The sequence below is a fragment of the Eleutherodactylus coqui genome, chromosome 2, assembly GCF_035609145.1.
Source record: "Eleutherodactylus coqui strain aEleCoq1 chromosome 2, aEleCoq1.hap1, whole genome shotgun sequence".
NCBI lineage: Eukaryota > Metazoa > Chordata > Amphibia > Anura > Eleutherodactylidae > Eleutherodactylus > Eleutherodactylus coqui.
In genome coordinates this window covers 274,113,557-274,137,870 of record NC_089838.1, presented here as the reverse complement: position 1 = coordinate 274,137,870, position 24,314 = coordinate 274,113,557, and positions in this window count along the sequence as shown.

Sequence of the window (24,314 nt, the reverse complement as noted above, 5' to 3'; positions counted from 1 at the left end):
ATAATCGGCTATGGCACTACTTGCTCAAGTAATGTGCCTTAGCGAGTATACTCGCTCATCTCTATTGTCAATCCCAAAACTGATTTTTCGCTATCTATTTTTGCCATGTTAATAAAGATCCACTAGAAGGTGCATTAGTATTTAGTTTTATTCAAAAGTCCATACTTACTATTTTATAACCTAATCAGGTTCAAGATGGCTCACGAGAGTACCAGAGGATTCTTCTGCAGATCCAGGCTCTCATAGAAGACTGGGCCTCAAAGATCCAGTAGAAGACAACCTGAATTGGAGACAATCACTTGCCAATGGAGTCAATTTCTTATGGGTTGATTCACAAATCTATAAGACCTTATTCATGATATGCTTTGTGTGTATGTAAGCTGGCTCCTTGTTCTTAGCCTGAATATACCAGAGGCCCTTGGATAGCTTTTATATTTCAGCATTGGAATTCTCCAATCACTGGTAGCCCCAAATTGACTGCTGAACAGTCTATCACTAGGTTGATGAGCCATCTATTTAGGCAGTAATGAAACACACACTTCTTTATGATAATCTAATGTTCTTATCCAGGGAATGGAGCCTGATTAGTCACTTTTATTCCATACTAGCTTACCCGTCGCGCGTTGCTGCGAAGACAGACAGACATACATTCATTCGTTTTTATATATCTAGATAACAACAAATCACAGCGCAGCTTTCATGTTACCTCAGTGGTATAATATATAACAACCAATCACAGCGCAGCTCTCATGTTACTTCAGCAGTAAGAGAAATAACAACCAATCACAGCGCAACTTTTATTCTGCCTCAGCAATATAAAAAATAGCAACCAATCACAGCGCAGCTTTCATGTTACCTCTGCGGTATTATATATAGCAACCAATCACAGCGCAGCTTTCATGTTACCTCAGTGGTATAATATATAACAACGAATCGCAGCACAGCTTTCATGCAACCTCAGTAGTAGAAGTAGCCACCAATCACAGCACAGCTTTCATGCAACCTCAGTAGTATAAGAAGTAGCCACCAATCACAGCACAGCTTTCATGTTACCTCAGCAGTATAAGAAATAGCAACCAATCACAGCACAGCTTTCATTTTACCTCAGCAGTATAAGAAATTGTAACCAATCACAGCACAGCTTTTATTTTACCTCAGCATTCTCAATATCCAGGAATTGTCTTGTGAAACGTTCGTTGGATGCATAATTTTGTAGTTGAACACTCATCCCGTTGCTCGTAATGCCTTTTGCTTTCGTGCTTGAGATGGAAATCAAACGATCTTTGTCTGGGGGGCATAACTGTCGACGATGCTCGTACGCGCGCCACCTATCGTGGGATAGATGTACTATGCCTATAATCTTTCCAGGAGTGTACTCAACAACTTCCCAAAGTCTCATGGCAATTGGATGAATGGTGTAGTAATGCATAAAGGACAGACAGACATACATTCACTTATATATATCAGGAAGTGAGAGAATTAGATTACGTACGTAAAATTTGGACGCTAATTGTTTTGCGCTTAGAATTGAATAATCGAGTTGGGACCGATTACCTTTTCCTATTTATGACATAATCAATGCTCCTGCCAAATTTCAAGTTTCTACGATATCGGGAAGTGAGAAAATTAGTGGCAATGATGGAAATCGAACGATCTACGTGGGGGGGTCATAACTGTCGACTACGCACGCACGCGCGCCATTTATCACAGCATAAATGTACTATGCCTATAATCTTCCCAGGAGTGTACTCAACAACTTCCCAAAGTTTCATGGCAATCAGATGAATGGTGTAGTAGCGCATAAAGGACAAACAGACACGCATACAGACACGCAGACACGCATACATTCAATTTTATATATATAGATGAAATCGGGTTTGGGCAAGTGGCATTGGTTTGTAATCATAAGATTGCTCTCTTCTTTTCTCAGAAGGCATATTCAAGTTACAGACTGGGGTGCCTAAGAATACTGCTAGGATCCGCTGCTTGACTACTTTGCTCTCCGCACACTGAATGTTTCCTTATTTTCTCTGCTTTCTTGCGAGCTTCCAACTTAAGTTCTCTCCTCCAATCCTCTGAGACTAACTGCATCACACCAAACTGATTCTTTACTTCCCAGGTCACGTTACATCATGTGACCTGTGCGCCATGTACTGGATGCCTGTAATATTCACCACCGCTATACCAGAGCAGTCTTACCCAAGCCATTTGACCCAGTTACCATTCTACACCACCAGCCAACACTCATATCAATCGTTCACCATTAAGACATTTCAATAGTTATAAAGTACTGTAAAAAATAAAATCTAGTTTTTGTCCTTGTTATATGTGCAATAAATACAGAATACAGTAGTTTATACCTAAAGGTGTTATCCAGTCAAGTAAAATATGGGTGGTCAGTATGCCGTTTTTTTGTGAGTAAGGATTCTTGCTCCCATTTTTCCGAGCTTTACATAACCCAAGCCTACTGTTGTGACAAGGCATCCTGCCTGTTAATCATCTGACTCTGTCACCAGCTTGTCCGGCTTCTTGGACAGAGTATGACAGCTGCTTTCACCTCTCTACAGTCGAGGCATAAAGTGTGCCTGTGCTGTAGAAATGAGCAGGCAGCTGTCACATTCCATCTAAGGAGTGCGACAAACAGTAGGGAATATCAGATGATTGGCAGACAGGTTGTCCTTCCATAGCAATAGCTGCCACACTCTTCAGTCACATGGTGCTGGGGGTCAGAAAATTTAGTCAAAATAAAGAGTAACTGGTAAATTATTAGTACACTGACCACTAAAATCTTGCTACATGTATTTACTTGACCAGATAATCCCTTTAAATAAAAAGTGGAGGTGTATACAGTATGTTCTGTATAGATTTGGAGTGAACCCTCAGGATCATTTCATTAAATAAGTTGATAGAACTCCATTCTGGCACTGAACATAAACATAATTTACAACATATGCCACAAATCATAAAGAACGATAGAAGGAACCTGAATGGCTGAGTAGGATAATGCATTTTTCTTTTCCAGTTCTAAATGGATGTAAAAGAAGGCAGTTTGTTCGCTGAAGGGCTGGAGAGCGGTACAATAATGAGTGTCTGCAGGCAGCAGCGAAGCGTGGTGGAGAGCGGTACAATAATGAGTGTCTGCAGGCAGCAGTGAGGCATGGCGGAGGTTCCATACAAGTTCAGGATGCATTTCAGCAAATGGAGTTGGGGATTTGGTCAGGATTAATGGTGTCCTCAATGCTGAGAAATACAGAAACGTATCCATCATGTAATACCATCGGGGAGGCGTCTGATTGACTCAAAATTTATTCTGCAGCAAGACAACGAATGAATGTAAGAAAACTATTAAATAGATTGCATTGCTTGCAATTTTTGATATGCATTTTTCAAACTCTTTATTACAGCCTTTTAAAATCTCACATCTTGGGAGTTTTGACTTTGCAGAGTCACCTAGACATTATATTGAATGCTAATGAAAAAGTACTCTATTCTTTGCACTGGGGTGTTGGGTAAAAAAAAAGAAAAAAGAATAGTGGAAAAAGTATTAGAGAAGAAAGAAAGAAAAAAGGGGGGATATAAGATATCAAAAGAGACATACAGATACGAAGAAGAAAAGAGTAAGGACCTTTCACTAGAGACGGAATTACGCCGCAGGATGTGGCGAAATCCGCAGTTGTGGTATTCTACACCAAGATCCGCAAGTCTAACTGGTAGTCTGTAGATTTTGGTCCAGAATTGTCACTGTCTGTTGGCCACAAGGGGGTCATGGCAGGTTGGTGCCGATGCGCAGAAAGACTGGCTGCACTGTTCCAGTCTGTCTGACAGGTTGAGGTTTATGGTTTTGTGGTTTGTTACTTCTTTAGGCGTTACTTGGGTCGCTTGTCTGTATTCCCTCAGTGTTTCCCCTGTCACTGATTTTGTTCTCCTTTTTCGTATATGGTTTTAACCTGATGTTTGTGGAACCCTGTCTGTTCAGTTACATTGCCTCGGTCATTAGTTAAGTCTGCTTCTGGGTCTGGTTGTTGCTGATTATTTTCTCAGTCTTTGTGGAGAGAGGACGTGTTCGTAGTGGTTGGAGTTCTGCTGTAAAGTTACGTGGTGCTTTTGTTTGTTCATTAGTGTTTTCCTTCTTTTAGTTGCTAGAGTTAGTGGCTGAGGCACGAGACATGGCGCCACTTTTATTGAAGCGATAACCTTGCTTTTATGCAGGGTGGTTCTTGTCTTAGTAGTTAGGGTGAGGTTGCCCCTTCCTCCTTTCCTTCTGTGGAATCTCACCCTGCCCACGGACAAGGACATTATTTTACCGGGTCTGTGCGGGTCTTCTGCATCCCAGACGAATCTTCCTCTTCTGCATGGCAGATGTGTTCCAGCGCACCAGCTGGCATGTCAGCACACATGCGCAGTAGGGGTTATTCTTTTTCAAACTCCTGTTTTAATGCGGGATCCGCGGTACTTCTGCAGTATCAGCTGAGGGTGTGCCGCAGATCGGACGGCTTCCATTGACTTCAATGGAAGCCACCAGTGTGGGATTCGCAGAAAAATGGAACCTGCTGCGATTTGTTTTCCGGACCAGAAGATCCGCAAAACAAATCCGCATGCTTAAATCATTTTGCGGGCGCGCATGATCCGCTATGGGCAGCTTAATTTGTGAATCTGTCGCACGGGTTTCCCATGCAGGTTCCACAAATCAAACCCACCCGTGGACATGAGCCCTCACTCCATTCCACAATCTGCTCTCTGTGTGAACACAACCTTATGTTCATCCTGGTGCGTCTTACGCTCAGGGCGCATATGACAGGAATTTATTGAACTTGCAGGGTGTCATGTGGCCCCTTCCATTCCATGTGAAAGGTCCCTAAAAACCATCATAAAATTACCATCCACAATATGCATTAATACCATATGATAAAAATACATGGGGGAAAAAAACAAAGAACATATCAAACATAGTAAGTAATAATTCCGTATAACTTGGGAAATATTATATTGAATAGTTCAATTAGCGTTCCAAACTGCCCACAAGGCCCTACATTTTAAATGTGTTTTAAAGCGCAGAACAAAAAACTAAGTGCAACGAAAAACAAAATAGACCTTTCTTGCTTTACAAAGCGTTTTTTACGCACTCCATCGGTACAAGTTGTGACGCACAGCCCCCATTCTATTTAGAATCCTGTGCCCTTCTGTATTCTAGTTTGACCCTCACACATTGACTTGCATAGACCTCGGTGCTATGTCGCTAGCATTTTTGTCTGGCTTGAAAGGCATATTCTCAGCTTGCAGATCCTATTCAAAAGCTGTCTGGTATCGAAGGTAAAACCTATGATTTTTGTTGTAGCTGTATGACAAGTTGGAGCGCACTTTCAGCTCTCACCATCGGGATCGATATTCGAACACAATAAAAACATTTAAATTATGGTAATTACAATAGAATCCCTGGGAACTGATGAATGAGGCCCCCGCTGTCACGTCCTCAATACACACTTGGAAATCATTATGGAAAATAATGGATTGTGTTTTTCATAACTCTGAAAAATGGATGGATTTAGGCTTCTTAAATCAATACATAGAAAAGAAAAGAAACGATGTTGGCCACATTTATGTATACACACCTCAAGGAATATGACTGCTTGGGGAAGAGAACTTAATTGCATACATGACACTCCCATGACCTTCCCAGAATGCAATGTTTTCTGACCTTATTCTTTTTGCTTGGTTAATTTTTAATAAGAAAATTTAATTATCCTAGGAGGAAAAGAGAGTGAGAAGGAATTATGTGCTGGAACATAGAATGAGTATTGAAAAATATAAAATTAGGCTTAAAGCAACCCTCCAATTTTGGGACAAAATTCTGTCTTGAAATGGGAGGGTGGAGGGGGTTCTGAGTGCCATTTACATCAGCCAAGATAGCTGCTGTCATTTTCTAATTAGACTATTCACTGCTCAGATTGGCCAGTGAGGATCCCGTGAACAGCAGTAGGTATAGTGCATTGGTAGTCCTAACACTACCAATGCACTGTGGATGATTATGTAGTCTAAAGATGGTGGCAGTTATCTTGGCTGCCCAAAGACTGGACCCCAAGTCGGTTAAACTGAGCGATGGCCGACAAAATAAATTACACAATGACAGAATATTGTCTTAAAACTAGAAGGTCACTTTAAAGGGGTTACTGTAAGATGCATCCACAGAATAAAGGATACATGTCTGATCAGCGGAGGGCTGAACACTGGAACGTAAACAGGGATTTCATTTAACTCCCATATGAATGGAGCTTTCCTGAAGCACAGCTCAAAATCACTTAAAGGAGTTTTCCAGGAGTAATCTATTGTTGGCCTTTCCTTAGGTCATCAATAGTTGATTAGTGGGGTTCCACCATTCAGGATCCACACTGATCAGCTGATTAAAGTGGCAGCAATGCTCGGGTGAGTGCCATGGCCTCTTCTCAGGTCAGTGACATCACATTCATTCATCACATGGCCTGAGAGCAGCTCTGTCCTATTCAAGAGAAAGGGACCCGAGTGCCGCAGCCACTTCAATGACCTGACCGTGGGGATCCCAAGCGATGGACCCCCACCGATCAAGTTTTGATGACCTGTCTTGAGGATACATCATTAATAGCTTAATCCTGGAAACCTCCTTTAATGCACTTTAGCTGTTCACAACCTACACAGGAGGAACCTTTTAGCATACTGCAAGCTATCATACATTAAAATGGTTTTCCAAGAATTTAATATTAATAGCCTATTCTTGGCATAAGCCATCAATATCAGATAGGTGATGGTCCAATTCCCAGAACCCCATGATCAGCTGATTGAAGGGGTCACAGTGCTCAGGAAAGTGCTACGGCCTCTCCAACTTCTGCTTATGTGATTACCAATGTGATAACTAGAAAAAGTACCGATCACTTTAAAGTGCTGGCCACTAGGGGTCTCCCTTCCTTCTAATTTCTTGTCCACTGCCTGTTGTCAAGTGAAGTCTATCTATAGCAACAGAGAGAACACCGGAAGTGGAAGAGGATGATAAGTCATGTTATGTCCTTTCTATCTGGCTAAAAATACTGACAGAGATGAAAACTATGTGAAACGGAGACCAAAGGAGTCTCGTCTCACTTATTGAATCCTGTGGTTCTGTCCAAATTCTGTCCAGGTTTCTATCCCTATGCAGTTTTCTGCATAGAAGACAGAAAGCTGAGATGGAACTAAGGCTGTGTGGTAGAACACAATGTGAAACAAGCCTAACTTGTAGTAATATTGGCAATATGACGCAGCAGTATTACTTCCATTTACATTTAGTGTATTTTTAGCAACATCAGGGCGGACGCGGTGCAAATGATAAAAAACAGTCAATTCAATATATTGATCTGCCTGTTCAATAAATCTCAAGACAATGTGCCGAAAAGGCATAATAGCTGCTACCCACTGTTTCTTGTAATTCATCGCCTTAAACAGCACCCCAGTGAAGCCGTAGTAGTTAATCCGCACTAGCAAGGATTTCAATAACTCTGTTTAGGTCTAATTGGCAATGTGTAGGCAGGAGGGGATTCCTGTGGTGACCTGCTTCATATGCCTAAAAAACCGCTTTGAATTCTTTAAGAAAAGATAAAAGTCATCAGTTTCCATTGATCATAAATTCTGACAGCTGTTTCTTCCTATCTGCAAGTAATGATCTTCTAAACAGGGAAGATTATAACACTCAGATATTCAGTAAATATTCAGATGCATCGAACTGGTTGCTCAACTCTTTGAAAATACCAGCTGTAAGTCAATGTGCTCTGGGAAGGGTAATCATAGGAACCTCCAAAAATCTAATCACATGCTCCGGCTTTGTTCTGCTGCTCTCCACTGCTCACCATGATATTATGCTAATGAAGTAGGGACTATTGTTGAGGGGCCAAATGCAACTTAGTGTCTAGCACACTGTTAGCCCTGTCCTACATTTGACCCAATGCAGTGATAGAAAGAGGGGCTCGCTAAATTACTATAACGAGCTGACAGCCTGTCCCTCAGCTATGACGTCACAGATACTGGAGGTCCCCATTACCACATGACTCCTTGTTGAAAGGAATGTGGCCGGAAGGGGCTGGTCTGATTCAACACATTTGCCATGAGGAATTTAAATCCCTGGATAGCCCCTTTAAGAATAATGATATAAGCAAGTAAGGAAGCCTGATTGCAACTCCCCACATTCCTTATACAAATATATATATATATATAGGCAGAGGAGCCACTATAGCGGTGTGTTTGTGCAGCTGTTACATTTCAAGAAGAAGGTGTCTGACAGGAAAGGGGGTTTTCTTGTGTTCTGGGATGTTAAATGGGTTGCACCAGAATATGAAGTTATTCCCTTGCAGATCGATGGGGTTCTCACTGCTGAGACCCACGTCAATCTCAAGGATGGGGGTTCCATGTCCCCTGTTATTCTTGTTGTGGGGGTGTAGAAACCCCTTTCCTGTCACTGCGAGGTCGCTTCTTCCCCTGCAGTGAGGAGGAGACTGAATAGAGTGCTGCATTCAGTTTCAATGGGACTACCAAGTCACCCCAGCTGCACTGACTCGGGTATTCCATCCTCCCTATTGAAATGAATGGAGTGCCGAGCTTCCTTCATACTGATGTCACTACAGAGAGAGAAGTGACCCCCACAGTGACAGGACAACAGGACATGGGCTGTGGATAGGAAATAAGTTCAAATTCTGGTAAAATCCCTTTAAGGGTACATTCAAATATGGCAGATTTTGGTATGGTTCTGCACAAAAATCTATCTTAAAATTCACACCATTTTTGTGTGGATTTTGTTGAGGATCCGCAGAAGATTTCATCTTTTTAATAGAAATAGTGTAGTCTGCTGAGGATCCATACCAAAATCAGCACCACTGCTGCGGACTTTGATATGAAATTTGTTGCAGATTTTGGGGCGGATTTTTTGCTGCACAAAATCCACATCAAAACCACCGTGTGTGTAGAGGAGAGATCCACGGCTTTACAACGAAAAACATTCAAAACTGCTATGTGAGCCTGACCCCTTGTGGTCATGGGAAATATTGCATTGAAATTCTTGTTTAATATGTTAGATTTGTCCTTCGCTATTGTTAAGTCTGGTCCTGTGAGGGAGTGCAGAGACGTGCACCGTGATGTGATAGATAAATAGTTGTGCTCTGTGCACCTTTTCAAAAAACCTGCGAGTTGGGTTGCATGTGGAAGTAAATGCTCTCTCAAGCACATAGGCCTGGGACATCTTCAAAGTCCTTTACAGTATCATTTCCACCAAAATATATCCGGGAACAAGGGTAGAATACATTGTACGTCAAAATGGTGTTTTAGTTGTATCCACTCGTCACGGTCACTGCAGATCCCTCAGCAGCTTATGGCTTCAGGTGGAGCAAGTTAATAAAGTTTGGAGCATGCCTGGTAGAAGTGTGCACTTTCTATTCTTCTATTAATCTACTCTAGCCTATGGAAAGCAGCTACATCCATGTGACAGAATAGTTTAATTACGGAACACCCCTTTAATGAGATAATGATAATGATAATGAGTAAAGATGAGCGAGCACCAAAATGCTCGGGTGCTCGTTACTCGGGACGAAATTTTCGCGATGCTCGAGGGTTTGTTTCGAGTAACGAACCCCATTGAAGTCAATGGGCGACCCGAGCATTTTTGTATATCGCCGATGCTCACTAAGGTTTTCATTTGTGAAAATCGGGGCAATTCAAGAAAGTGATGGGAGCGGCACAGCAACGGATAGGGCAGGCGAGGGGCTACATGTTGGGCTGCATCTCAAGTTCCCAGGTCCCACTATTAAGCCACAATAGCGGCAAGAGTGCCCCCCCCCCCCGCACTGTCAGCATAAAGATCGTTCTCCTCTGCCATAGCTGTAACAGCTGTGGCAGAGAAGAACGATGTTAGCCCATTGAATTCAATGGAGCCGGCAATACAGCAGGTTCCACTGAAAGCAATGGGCTGCCGGCGTGCGCTGGATGAATTGTCGGGAAGGGCTTAAATATATAAGCCCTTCCCTGCAATTCATCCAGAAATGTGTAAAAATAAAAATATATACCGTATATACCGGCGTATAAGGCGACGGGGCGTATAAGACGACCCCCCAACTGTCACCTTATAAGCCGGGAATACAGGAATAAAGGAAGGTAATTGCTGAAACACTCGTCATGACCTTTGAAAATTCCTGGAGAACAAGAAAAGTCCCAGAAGATTGGAAAAGGGCAAATGTTGTTCCTCTCTCCATAAAGGGAAGAAGGTGGATCCAGGAAACTACAGCCCTGTGAGCTTGACTTCTATACCAGGAAAGATCTTTGAACAAATTATTAAACAGCATGTATGCAAGTACTTGGATGAAAATGGAGTAATTAACCAGAGCCAGCATGGGTTTGTAACAAACAAGTCAATCTAATTTCTTTCTATGACAGAATCACTGACTGGGTTGATCAGAAAATTGTGGTAGATATAGTATATCTTGACTTTAGCAAAGCATTTCACAAAGTATCTCATAACATACTTAATGAAAAAAAAAACAAATATGGGATTGACAAGGCAACTGTTAGGTGAATTCACATCTGGCTGAGTGATCATACTCAAAGAATGGTCAAAAACGGCTGAATGTCCAAGTGGAAGAATGCATCAAGTGGAGGCTCTGTTCTAGTCCCAGTGTTGCTCAACATTTTTATAAATGATCTGGAGGCGGGAATTGATGGGAAACTGATCAAATTTGCAGACCACACAATGCTAGGAGGGATAGCTAACACTGGGGAAAAGAGAGAGTACTCAAAAAGATCTAGAAAAACTTGAACAGTGGGCAGTGACTAACAAAATAGCATTTAACAAGGAGAAATGCAAAGTCCTACATCTGGGCAAGAAAAATGAAAAAACCACATACAGAATGGGAGGAATTGGGCTAAGCAGCACATGTGAAAAAGACTTGGGTATACTAATAGATGATAGACTGAACATGAGTCAACAATGTGATGCAGCAGCCAAAAAGGCAAACACAATTCTGGGATGTATTAAGAGAAGCATAGAGTCTAGATCACGTGAGGTAATTATCCCCCTCTACTTTTACTTAGTCAGATCTCATCTGGAATACTGTGTCCAGTTCTGGGCACCCCAATTTAAAAAAGACATCGACAACGTGGAGCATGCTCAGAGAAGTGTTACCAAGATAGTGAGCGGTCTGCAAATCATGTCCTATGAGGAACGGTTAAAGGATCTGGGAATGTTTAGATTGCAAAAAAGAAGGGTGAGGGGAGACTTAATAGCTGTCTACAAATATCTGAAGGGCTGTCACAGTGCAGAGGGATCAGCCCTATTCTCATTTGCACAAGGAAAGACCACAAGCAATGTAAGAGCAGTCAGACTGTGGAACTCTCTGCCTGAGGATGTGGTGATGGCAAAATCCATAGAGGAGTTTAAAAGGGGATTTGATGTCTTTCTAGAGCGGAGGGATATTACAGGATATAAATCTTAGGTTAACTGTTAATCTGGGTACACAGCAGGTAGGAAATATTAGGGGTTGATCCAGGGATTAGTCTGACTGCCATTAGGGAGTCGGGAAGGAATTTTTCCCCCAAAAGGGCTAATTGGCTTCTGCTCTTGTTTTTTTTTTTTTGCCTTCCTCTGGATCAACAACACAGGAGGATAAACAGGCTGAACTAGAGGTACATTGTCTTCATTCGGCCTTACGAACTATGTTACTATGTAATGGGATGAAACTGAAAGGGAGGAGACACAAATTAGATATTTTAAAAAACTTTCTGACACTGAAGGTAATCAATGACTGGAACAGGTTACCACTGGAGGTGGTGAGTTCTCCTTCAATGGAAGTGTTCAAACAAATATCTGTCTGGGAAAATGTAGTGAATCCTGCACTGAGCAGGGGGTTGGACCAGATGACCCTGGAGGTCCCTTCCAACTCTACCATTCTATGAATAGTATTCTAAATATCAGTCTCTGTACTTTTCTTTGATCTTTACCTGATCTTCTGGGATAAGGTCAACCATTTACCTGGCATACTGCTCGGATTCTTGCCTATCTCTGCTTTAGTGTTATCACCCCAATAAGTAACGTGCATTTTCCTTGCAACACAGTCCTTGCACTTCTCCTGGAACACTGCGGGTGATGAAACAAAAAATAAACTGTCCCACCTTGCTTTCTTGCGCTGCAGTCTTGGTCCCATAAGCAGGTATACTCACAAGCCTTCACATTGCCATCCGGCTACTTTGGCTTTAGTTAGACACATATATTTCAAATGCAGGAGTCCGGCTATTGTGAAGAACCTTGCTTTTATTCCAATAACTTCGTGCTCATACAGACAAACAGAGTACGCGTTTTGGTTCGCAGAACCTTGCTCACCTCTAACTGACAGACATTGCATGGACTTTTAAAAGGCTTAACATATAATTAGTGAATTAAAAACACATGTAGTTAACCCCTGCATTGATTATCTCAACCTTGTTGTCATGGTCAGTTCCTCCTGCAGGAACTGCACAAATTACTCCACTATCCCTGATCAAGTCCCATTTTCACAACTACAGAACTCCACACTGTTCAACACTTCCTCTTCCTGTGTGGACCAGAACTCCTTTCCCAACCTTCCATACCAGGACTCTGATACTCTCAGTATGTCTGAACTAGACATTGCATCAGCATCTGGATATTATAACATTACAGCTCCTTTTTGTGTCTGTTCTATGCCTACCATCCAACCCAAGCTCCCCAATCTGCCAATGATTTAGCTATCATCTTCCCTCATCAGAACTTTTTACTTCTATTTCTTAACTTTGTTATATTCTATTTCGTATTTTTTTAAAAGCTAGCATAGTGCCACTTAATGGTAATCAGTGCATTGCATTAACATTGCTTCACTATCAGAATAGCAGGCTTCCATTTATCAATTTCTCTCACATATTCCACAGCAGAAGGATTAGAAGGAAGCTCAACGTTCCCATACACAGAAAATGAACTTTCAGTTCAGGAACCACAATCTCTCACGGGATCATATGCAACCACTCTCACAGGAGCCGTATATCATCTAAGCCCAAGATTTTTCCTCTGAATGTTTGGCTGCTGATAGAGAGCCCAGGCAAAAGCACCAGATAAGAAATTGTAGTAGCAGTGACCTGTGAACCTTGAAAATGCAACCAGTATGAGATAAATGTGTGCTTGGTATAAATTTATGTAGTGTTTGTACTGTTTTCTTGTTCGGAAAAGGCTCATTGCCTTGATAATCACTACAAGCATATCTTGTTGGCTGGACAAATGGTACAAGGTTATATATTGTCATCAAGAATGAGATGTCCTATAACTAGCCTACCTTTATTTGATGACCTGGAGTGTGGCTGACAGAGATGGACTGTTACCATTTAGGTCCTGTTACCATGCTGGATGATGTTACCCTCCATGGTGGCTGAATACATTGAGTCATACCGCAAACCTGCTAGACGCATAATGAAAACTGGGGTAATGTTGGTGTGCGCTGGGCTAAATAATGCTTCCTAGATGTAGATCTTAAGGCAGTGCTTAACCCCAATAAGGCCCAGAGTCAAGGGAAGTAGGTTACAGTAATTCACATTTACAGCTTCAATAAGTGTGATGGTACAACGGCCACATATGAAGGTAGCAGTTCTTAAATCAGAAACAATGAAAACAGGTTTTGATGGCTGGTGGTGGCTGTATCCCTCTCTGAGCTGTCTTTGCTTTCCATACTGCACTATGAGGTGCCCTCTCAGCCATGGAGTCTTCAGCTTCTTAGGGACTCTTTCAACAGAAGAGCTATATTCTGGGGTTGTTTGTATCCCTAAGATATATCTATAAGGTAACGGGAGTTAGTTTAGATTTGTAAATTCCAAAATACATAACAGAACATTATCTTCATTTGCTTAGTAGGTAGTATTCATCTACTAGAATAGTATATATTATAACACTATGGGAGAGAAAGAAAGAAATCAAAAAGATCTGGAAAAAGCGACTAACAGAATGGTATTTAACAAGGAGAAATGCAAAGTCCTACATCTGGGCAAGAAAAATGAAAAAAGCACATACAGCCATAAAGGCAAACACAATTATAGGATGTATTAAGAGAAGCATAGAGTCTACATCAAGTGAGGTAATTATCCCCCTCTACTCTTCCTTAGTCAGACCTTATCTGGAATACTGTGTCCAGTTCTGGGCACCCCACTTTAAAAAAGACAGACAAACTGGAGCAAGTTCAGAGAAGAGTTACAAAAAAGAAGGCTGGGAGGAGACTTAATAGCTGTCTACAAATATCTGAAGGGCTGTCACAGTGCAGAGGGATTAGTCCTATTCTCATTTGTACAAGGAAAGACTAGAAGCAATGGGATGAAACTGAAAGGGAGGAGACACAAATTAGATATTAGAAAAAACTTTCTGACAGTGAGGGTGATCAATGAGTGGAACAGGTTACAACAGGGGGTGGGGAGTTCTCCTTCAATGGAAGTCTTCAAGCAAAGGCTGGACAAATATCTGTCTGGGATGATTTAGTGATCCTGCACTGAGCAGGGTGTTGGACCAGATGACCCTGGAGGTCCCTTCCAACTCTACCATTCTAGGATTCTATTTACACTGGATTGGCTTGAAGGTTCTCAGGCTGCTCGGGAGTGAAACGGCTTAAAGGGGTTGTCCCGCGCCGAAACGGGGTTTTTTTTTTTTTCAACAGCCCCCCCCCGTTCGGCGCGAGACAACCCCAATGCAGGGGTTAAACAAGAACACCGGACAGAGCTTACCTGAATCCCCGCGCTCCGGTGACTTCTTACTTACCTGCTGAAGATGGCCGCCGGGATCTTCTCCCTCAGTGGACCGCAGGGCTTCTGTGCGGTCCATTGCCGATTCCAGCCTCCTGATTGGCTGGAATCGGCACGTGACGGGGCGGAGCTACATGGAGCCCCATTGAGAAAAGAAGAAGACCCGGACTGCGCAAGCGCGTCTAATTTGGCGATTAGACACTGAAAATTAGACGGCTCCATGGAAACGAGGACGCTAGCAACGGAGCAGGTAAGTGAAAAATTTCTGATAACTTCTGTATGGCTCATAATTAATGCACAATGTACATTACAAAGTACATTAATATGGCCATACAGAAGTGTATAGACCCACTTTGTTTCGCGGGACAACCCCTTTAAATAGCAGCAACAAAGGAGAAAAGCCGGCTCCTTAAAAACACTTCTTTTATTCCAAAAAATCCATAAAATTACAAATGGTAGGTACCATGTAACACCATGTCTAGAACATGTGTAACTGTCTTACGTTTGATGCAAAAACATTGCGCTTTCATGTGCGTTTTGCACATACGCTTGTGGGAAGCAGCCCTTACTCCTCTTGGTAGCAAATTTGTAAATGTATGTCCTGTTAGGAGACAAAGTATGCTAAAACCAATAGCACAAAAACTACAGTTAGCTAAAATATTTAAAAGAACATGTAAAATAAAATTCTCTTTCTATTTCACTGTCATCGTGCCTCGCAGAGCTCTAATTTGCACTTCTTTTCAACTTGGGTTACATTTTCCTCCTGTGCTCCTCGCTGCCCCCTGCTGTGTAATGCAGTGGTTTATGTACTTCAGACACATTAAGTGGAGTTACTGGAGGCATATTTTGGTACAGAAGTTATCACTTTCAAACTCAATCACTTGTCTTGGGAAACTGCACTGAATATCTTCATTATATCAAAGAAACTACAATAAGTGCATCTTATGGTCAAGGATGTGTATGTATAAGAGAACTAGCAAGCGAATAGGTTAAATAATGGGTATCCCAATATTTATGAAGGCTGTAAAAAAAAAGAAGAAAATGCCCGAATTTTTTTTTGGGGGGGGGGGTGGTGAGGGGGGTGTTGTTATCCTGGCTCTCCAAAAATTTGAACCAAAAGTCATCAAAAAGATGCAAGTATTCTAAAATGAATTATGGTACTAATAAAAACTACAGGTCATCTCACAAAAAATAATTTCTGAGCGCTGTCATTGGCTGCTGCAGCTTGTTTGTAAACAGCCTACAAAGTAACATCTCAGGGCGGTGGGAGACAAGCAGTTGAGCAGGGGAGGTGAGTAACTGCTGATTTGTAATATTAACGCATAGGGACCCTGGTGACAGGTTTCCTTAACTCAAACAACCACTTTAAGAAATTGTACCCATTATGCTAAAGCTTAGTTGCCTTTTCTGCTTACTGCACTTATTGACCAACTCTTAGCTATGGCACATGTACTTCTATGTTCTGCCTTTTATCCGTTTGACGCCTCTTCAGCAGCAGTTACTATCAAGGAGAACTATTTAGGTGATAAAAATATTGCCCACTTCACTTCTATTTGAAGGCAGCACAAGTAATAGTAAGAGCCGCCTGGGAGAAGTGCAGCTCTGACCTGCTTCAATGCCCATTTTACCACTATACGTTATTTCAATCTGAGACAGTTTGCAGAAGAAAAATGCTCCCATGGTGCAGACGGAGTCAGTTCATTTCAGCTGAAAATGCACAAAAAAGCAGCGAGCTATCACTTTTTCATGACGCTGAAAGTAAGTTAGTGTCACTTGAGGGGGGAAGGAGGAGGCAGATTCATTGCTCGCAGCCACTGCTGAGCTTTACAGGAGACTAAACTGGTGCATTTCAAGAATCGTTCACTGGAAGTCCCCTTATTTTATTTAGGGCACAGGAGAATAATTTATCTTTTTAGATCGCTCTTAAAGGAATGACTGTCTCATAAAATAGGTCCAATATTGAGTGAGGTGCATTACATATAGACTCATGTTAGGTGCCATTTATACATTTCAGCATTGCAAAGTGCTGTGGTATTCATTTCCCATATTCTATCTGCTTGAAGTCTATGACAGCACACTGAGCTGCTTACACTTGGAGGGGAAGTTTATTAAGATCAGCATTTCAAATGCCCGTCTTAATATGACCCCTTCCAGTGTATTTCGAGGCACATTTATTATTGGTGTTGCGGCAGAATTCTGAGATTAGTTGCACTTTTTTGTGCAGATTTACTATTGATTTTGTGCCAAAAAGAACTGATGTTACATGTCCTACTCCACTCATGGCCATTTCTACCACAAGGTGAGGGTGCAACTGCCCGGGGAGCATCCAGAGGCGGACTGGGAAAACGTGGTAAAAAAACATACAAAACACACATATGTATACTCATGGCCAAATTCCATAGAAATTGACCAGACTCCATTTTTCGGGATTGTCCAAAAAGATGGCAGGATTTGAGTGGAGTGCGGTTTTCAGAAACATTAAGGGACCTTGCATGCAGGAGAGAATATTACACAATATGCCGATCCTGAATTCCACATCAAAAACTGCGGATTTTGATGAGGAGTTGCCAGCAGGGCTCTGCTATTTTCAATTCCACAACAAAATCCGGACATTAGCAGTACAGACTTTGGAGCTAAATATTCCACAGTATGGCTGCTGTGGAATACTCCATCCTGTGTGAAAGATCCCTTAGGGTATGTTCACACGGCAGAATTGCTTCGGAATTTGCCCAGTGCAAATCTACATGTGGGTCCGCGCCAAAAAACACAGCAGAAAGTCACAAATTTTGAATTTTTTTCAGGTGGAAATCGGCGTGGATAATTTTGCTGCAATTTTTCCATACCCTGTGATATGTGGCTTTTTTAAAAGTCACAGAATTTGTTCTCATTTTCTATTTCTATATGAATTTAATAGAGAAACCTCCATATGTCTCTGTATGTAATCAGAAGCATATGGAGGTACCATAGAACCCAACAGCCTACTGTGGATGCCATATTCATATATCTCAGAGCAGAGCTGTAATGTAGCCATGTGCATAAGCCCTTAGTGAGTTAACGTACGCAAGTGTCAGGTTGTTCTGCTGGGATCTGTTGTTCTATATAGGTTTCCAGCAGCACAGCTTTACAGATGTGGTATAGTTGAGCTGGGTGGGTGTGGATTTCTCCAGCCAGCCAATCCCCCTGGTCTGCTGCTCATAGATACCGGCCCCTCTGGCTAGAGGATGCTGGTTTCCCTTCACTCTAGGGTTTTGCTTTCTTGCATGTTTGTTCTGCATGTGTGAACAGTGATATGTTCGTTGGGTCTCTGCAGGTGGCCAGACTGGGTGTATGAACAGTCCTGTTCTGTGCTGTGTATGTGTAAACAGTAACGTGTTCGTTGGATCTGTGCAGGTGTCCAGACTAGGTGTAGGAACAGTCTTGTTCTGTCTTTGTTGCAATCTCTGGTGTGTTGGTCCTGTCTGTTTGAAACATTTACCATCAAGGGCGAGGTAGGTCCTTAGGTTCCAGTGTGGGGCCATCCCTATTGGGACAATTACCTTGCATGCAGGCGGGCTTTACGTGGAAGTTGTCTTCTGAGAGTAGGGACCTACGAGACAATGAGGACCCTTGTCGGCGGGCTTGTGAGCTTAAATGTCTTGGCCAATTCACAAACCAATACCTCGTACTTTTAGAGCTATTCCATCTGGTTATGTGTACAGGTATGCTTGGTGCGAGTTTTGGTGTCAGTTTAGTCCTTATTTTATGTCTGCTCATGAGTCCAGTTCTTACATTTGGACTTCCAGGGTACATTTGTGTAGTATCTTAAGTTTCCAGCCAGCTTGAGCTGTGGGGATGTGATACGATCTTGCGTCCGTGCTGAGGCATGATGCGCCCAGCGGACGTGACAACAAGAGGCTGCTTTCAATAGTTGTCCCTACTATTTTCTGACCTGAACCTCAACATCTCAATAGACTTCCTAAATCATCCTGATGAGTGCAGACAAGAAAGATCCACGTTCAAGTTTATTTCATTCCTCCTTCAGTCAGCTAAAATGACAACTGCAGACTTGATGTACAGCTTGTCAAACTGCATTTGCACGTAATAGATGAAGACCTCTATCCAGTCTTCTACTACTGTTGTCATGTGAGGCATCTTTGTTATATTGCTCTAGACAAGTTGGAGAATAAGGTAGGCCAAAAACCATGGAAAGTCCTATATTACTGGTCATACAGCGTCATCCAGTCAGTGTTTTATGTCTTTTCACTAGTTGCTGTCATTTTCATCACCTTATCACACAGACAATAAGTGACAGCTCAAAGGCATCCAAGGAGTTCTTAAAAGTGGAAAAAGAGGATAAGAAAAAAAGTTGTAAAGTATTCCCAAGATGATAATAACATACAAGATTATGACAAGTCCTACACCTCAGATCTCAGTGATGTGAATGAATACACTTGGCATGGTCATGAAATTCTTCTTATGTCCAGGAAATTGTCAGTACAATATTCATTCTCCTATATATTTGTTCCCACAGTCACTACTAATCATGCTTTATCCTTACAATACATGATCTTAAAAGATTACTGTCATAAAATATATCTGGTATCCGCTCTGATGGGTTGCAATCTATGTACTGTTCCTATGATAAGAGCTGCTCCTAATTTCTGATCTTTCACTCAGCTCGGGATGCTGACCATTTGGACCATTGTGTGGTTTGTTCATTCATCAGTTTAGCCCAGTTTTGCTATTAACTGGGATATCTGCTTTATTCTTGCAGCTTAGGCTAAGCTTTCTGCTTCTTGTACTCAGGAAATAAACAAGACATTGACAATAGATTTCTTGATCCAGTTAAAAGAAAATTGTAAGATGGTGAACTTTTGGTGTCTACCACTTGCCCCCTTCCAAAATGTGTTGCTGAGGTTGTGATGGAAAATACTGTTTATTGATGTTACTGTAGATTGTATGATGTTAGACCTGGGTATGATGTGGAATGTTAGACCTTTTCACGTCACCACAGCCCAGGAGGACATGCAAGGTAACTACCCTGTTGGGACATGTGAAAAATGCACAAATAATAGTTTTAGCTGTAAATTTATAAAGGCTAATATAAAACATCCCTATACTAAAAACCTATTGATCGCCCCGCATACCTCAGGTGGGACAGTTTCCATCCTAAACACTTGAAAAAGTCCATCGTCTACAGCCAAGCTATCAGATACAACTGGATCTGCTCCAACCCAGCAAACAGAGAGGAACATTTATACTATGGTTAGTGCTAATTTTATTTGCAGGCGATTAATTGTGATTTGTTTTCTTCTTTTAGTTTGTATGCCAGTGCCCTTGGGCACAATTTGTAGTAGTGAGTAGTAAAGGTGCTGAATAAAACACGGAGTCAGATATTTCGCTTAACTTGTTGTAAACACGATGGTATTATTCAGTAAGGCAGGGAAATTAGATAATTTTCTTCAACACATACAGTGAATAATAAATAATTTACAATTTGCAAGATTAAAGATACTTGTGTCTAACACATTCATATCCTGGGAGCTTACTCTGAATTTCTTTTCTCCATACCTCTCCATATTTACATTTCTTTTATTGTTCCTTTACTCACTGTGAAAGCTGCCTCTCCTTCCCTGTTTCTCACTGTTTCTCCGATTTTTCTCCTTTCTCTTGCTCCTGCTTGTTCGGCTCTCGCTGTCACTGCTGCTCTCCCTCTGCCACTTCCCTTCTCCTCCCTGGCACTACGTGCTTTTCTCTTACTCTTCTCTTTCCGGTTCTTCACTTTCTTGTCACTCTTCTGCCTCCTGCGACTGTTGTCCGGCTATTTATCACCTCTGTCACCTGACCAATCAGTCTGCAGCCAATCACAACCAATTTGGTGGCTAGGCTACCTGGATCATCTGAGTCTCTGGGCATTTTTTTTATCTTGTGCAGCTGCAGCTAGGTTACCTGCATCAGCCGTGTAAAATGACTCAGATTAAACCCCTAGGGCCAGTCATTATATTACCAGTCCCCATAGCTAAACAGCGCTATGTAGTGCCTTTTTCCAGACCACTACATCACAATCTTAAAAGGACATTTTTAAATCAGGGCTACCATCCCACCTCAATTGACGATCAGATCACCAAAGCTACCAGGGTACCCAGAAATCAACTACTCCAATACACAGAGAAGGAAGGAAACAATCGTGTACCCCTAGTAGCGATCTACAATCTGCAGCTAAAGGTACTAAGGAAACCGCAGAGAAACTCCATCATCCCCTACACAAGGATGATCGTCTGAGAACCATATTCCCAGAGCCTCCCCTCCTATGTTACAGGCAAGCTCCAAATTTGAGGAACCTTATAATCAGGAGTGCATTGCCCTCCGACACACAAAAAGGAACTTATCCCTGTAATGTAAGGAGCTGTAAGACCTGCTCACATGTACCGACCACAGACAGGATACAAATCCCCAACACACAGCAGGACTATAAGATCCCGGGGACATTCACATGTTCCACGTACGATGTTGCGTACCTGTATTAAAGAAAGAAAGACAAAATTTCCAGTGGCAAAGCATTTTCTAGACACGGACACAACATAGAACATATGAAAGTAACTACAGTAAAAGGCAACTTCAAATGTCAGCATCATAGAAGAATTTGGGAGTACAAGTTTATAACCATCTTTGACATTCTCAAGACAGGAATCAACATCGCAAAGTGGCTTTATGTATCATTGGAGAATATGAGAAACCTATGATAACACACAGGCCCGGTGACCCCCTAACACTAATTTAGAGACTATAAAACATTGACATCCTTGTCAGTGGACTAATTAAAGGGGTTGTCCGGCCACACAGGGTAAAAATTTTTATAATGCTGCTGCTTTCCTTTCAGTAAGGATAGTAACAGACAGCATACAGGGGCTCAAACTGGCCGGCAGATCAGCTGGAATGTCAGTTTATTACCTTAGAATCTGATCTTCACTGCAGCTTTCAAAGATGGCGCCTCTGTGCTGCCTTCTCACATGCTCTGCGCTCTCCCTCCTCTGTGTGCGCGCTCCCGATGGTAGTAAGAGACATGAAAAGGCAGGATTTCATGGCCTCCCTCAGCTCACGTCCTAGCCCCGACCACCTCTATTGAACTGCTCTACAGTCTCTCCCCGCCCAGGCCCCGCCCCCTGCTGCATACTATAATCAGAGGGGGTGTGGCCAGGGGAGACTGCGTTATACACTCATGTCAGGATAAAATCCTGGCATGAGTGTAAACAGCAGCACAGTGTATAGTGAATGGAGAGGGGCTGGGGAGAGCCCAGAGAGAACTCTACTGCAGCCCCCCACTGCAAGGCTACCTACTGCCCCCCACCCTGCTAAAGTGAAACAAAACATTTCCCCACACACACACATGCCCTCATATTGCCCCTCCCACAGCGACCCCCCCCCCTCACAATGACCCCCCCCCCCCCACAGTGCACTCTCCCACAGTGCCCCCCTAATGATCCCCCACAGTGCCACAAACAGTGCCCTCTACAGTACCCCCTACACATGCCCCCAGTGTCACCCCTACAGTGCCCTCCAAAGTAGCCCCCCTCATTCACCCCAACCACAGCATTCTCCACAGTCCCCCCTCAACAGTGCCCCCCCAGTATTCCCCCCCCCCACAGTGCCCTCCGCAGTACCCCCCCTACACATGCCACCCCCCCAGAGTCCCCCCTACTGCACTCCAATGTAGCCCCCCTCCACATGCCCCCCATCCACAGCGTCCCTATACAGTGCCCCCCCTGTGACCTCCCCCACAGAGTCCCCCTTTACAGTGCCCACACACAAGTACACTAACAGCACCCCCCCTCCCCCCGGGACTTCTGACAGCTGGGTCTCCTGACATTGCACACACACACACACACACACACATCACTGCCGCCCCCCCCCCCCCCGGACTTCTGACAGCCACTTGCACACATCCATCCATCCATCCTCCCCCCTCCCTCCCTCCCTCCTCCTCCTCCCCCCCCCCCCCCACGAGAGCCCACCCCTCCTCTCATTCTTACCTTGGAGTTGAAGAGCCAGCAGACACGCCTCCCCTGCAGGCAGAACTGAGCTTCCCAGGCTGAAGTTCTTCTGCACATGCGCAGAGCTGTGCTGGAGAGGCGCGTCCCCGGTCCTCCCGACAAGAAGAGGACAAGAGACTTGTCGGAACCAGGAACCATGGCAACCGAGGAGCAACACAGGGGGGGGGGGCAACCCTAAAGGTAAGTGAATAACTTCTGTTTGCCTAATTTACAATGCACAATGTATATTCCAAAGTGCACTGTATTGGGCAAACAGAAGTAATGAGACCTAATGTTTATGGCCGGACAACCCCTTTAAGTATTTACTTCTATATTCATCCTGTTCTGGTACTGTTTTAAGTGCAAATTAATCTCACCATGTCTGTATCTTGTCATATGTATGTGTATATACATATATGTGTGTGTGTGTGTGTGTGTGTGTGTGTGTGTGTGTGTACCTTTTCAGATCTATTTGATTAAGTCTGAGAAAGAACCCTAAGAAGTTTTGAAAGCTCGCTATAACATCATGTATTTTTGTTAGACAATAAAAGCTATCATATCTACAAGATTACTTGGTTTCTCCTTTTGAAAACAATCACATTGCGCTACAGACACACTGAAAACCCGCACGCACAAAATGAAGACAAGAACAAGCTGATTCATTTATAACCAGATGCTCAGGAGGGAATTAATGCATTAACTCTATTTATTGCACTTAGAATTATTGCACTTAAAGGAGATGTCCCGCGCCGAAACGGGTTTTTTTTTTTTTTTAACCCCCCCCCCCCCGTTCGGCGCGAGACAACCCCGATGCAGGGGTTAAAAAAACCACCCGCACAGCGCTTACCTGAATCCCGGCGGTCCGGCGTCTTCATACTCACCTGCTGAAGATGGCCGCCGGGATCCTCTGTCTTCATGGACCGCAGGGCTTCTGTGCGGTCCATTGCCGATTCCAGCCTCCTGATTGGCTGGAATCGGCACGTGACGGGGCGGAGCTACACGGAGCTACACGGAGCCCCATAGAGAAGAGGAGAAGACCCGGACTGCGCAAGCGCGGCTAATTTGGCCATCGGAGGGCGAAAATTAGTCGGCACCATGGAGACGAGGACGCCAGCAACGGAGCAGGTAAGTATAAAACTTTTTATAACTTCTGTATGGCTCATAATTAATGCACAATGTACATTACAAAGTGCATTATTATGGCCATGCAGAAGTGTATAGACCCACTTGCTGCCTCGGGACAACCCCTTTAAGGGCTCAGTTACACAACAAGAACAGATCCTGGGTGGGAGAAGCAAGAAACCTTTTCTTTGGCAAAGGTTTTCTTTTTGACATGTTTTTACAACTATAAGCCATGGACTTCAAACCCTGACAAATTATTATATTTTCTTTGCAGTAGGGAACTGTATTCTTTTTGTTTCTGACCATAAATAGTTTCAAGCAACTTTCCTTAAATTGTTATGCCTGTGTATCAACAATAAGGAACTAGCTATTAAAGTTGCGTTTTCCATAATAAAAATGATAATTCCCCCAAATTAATGA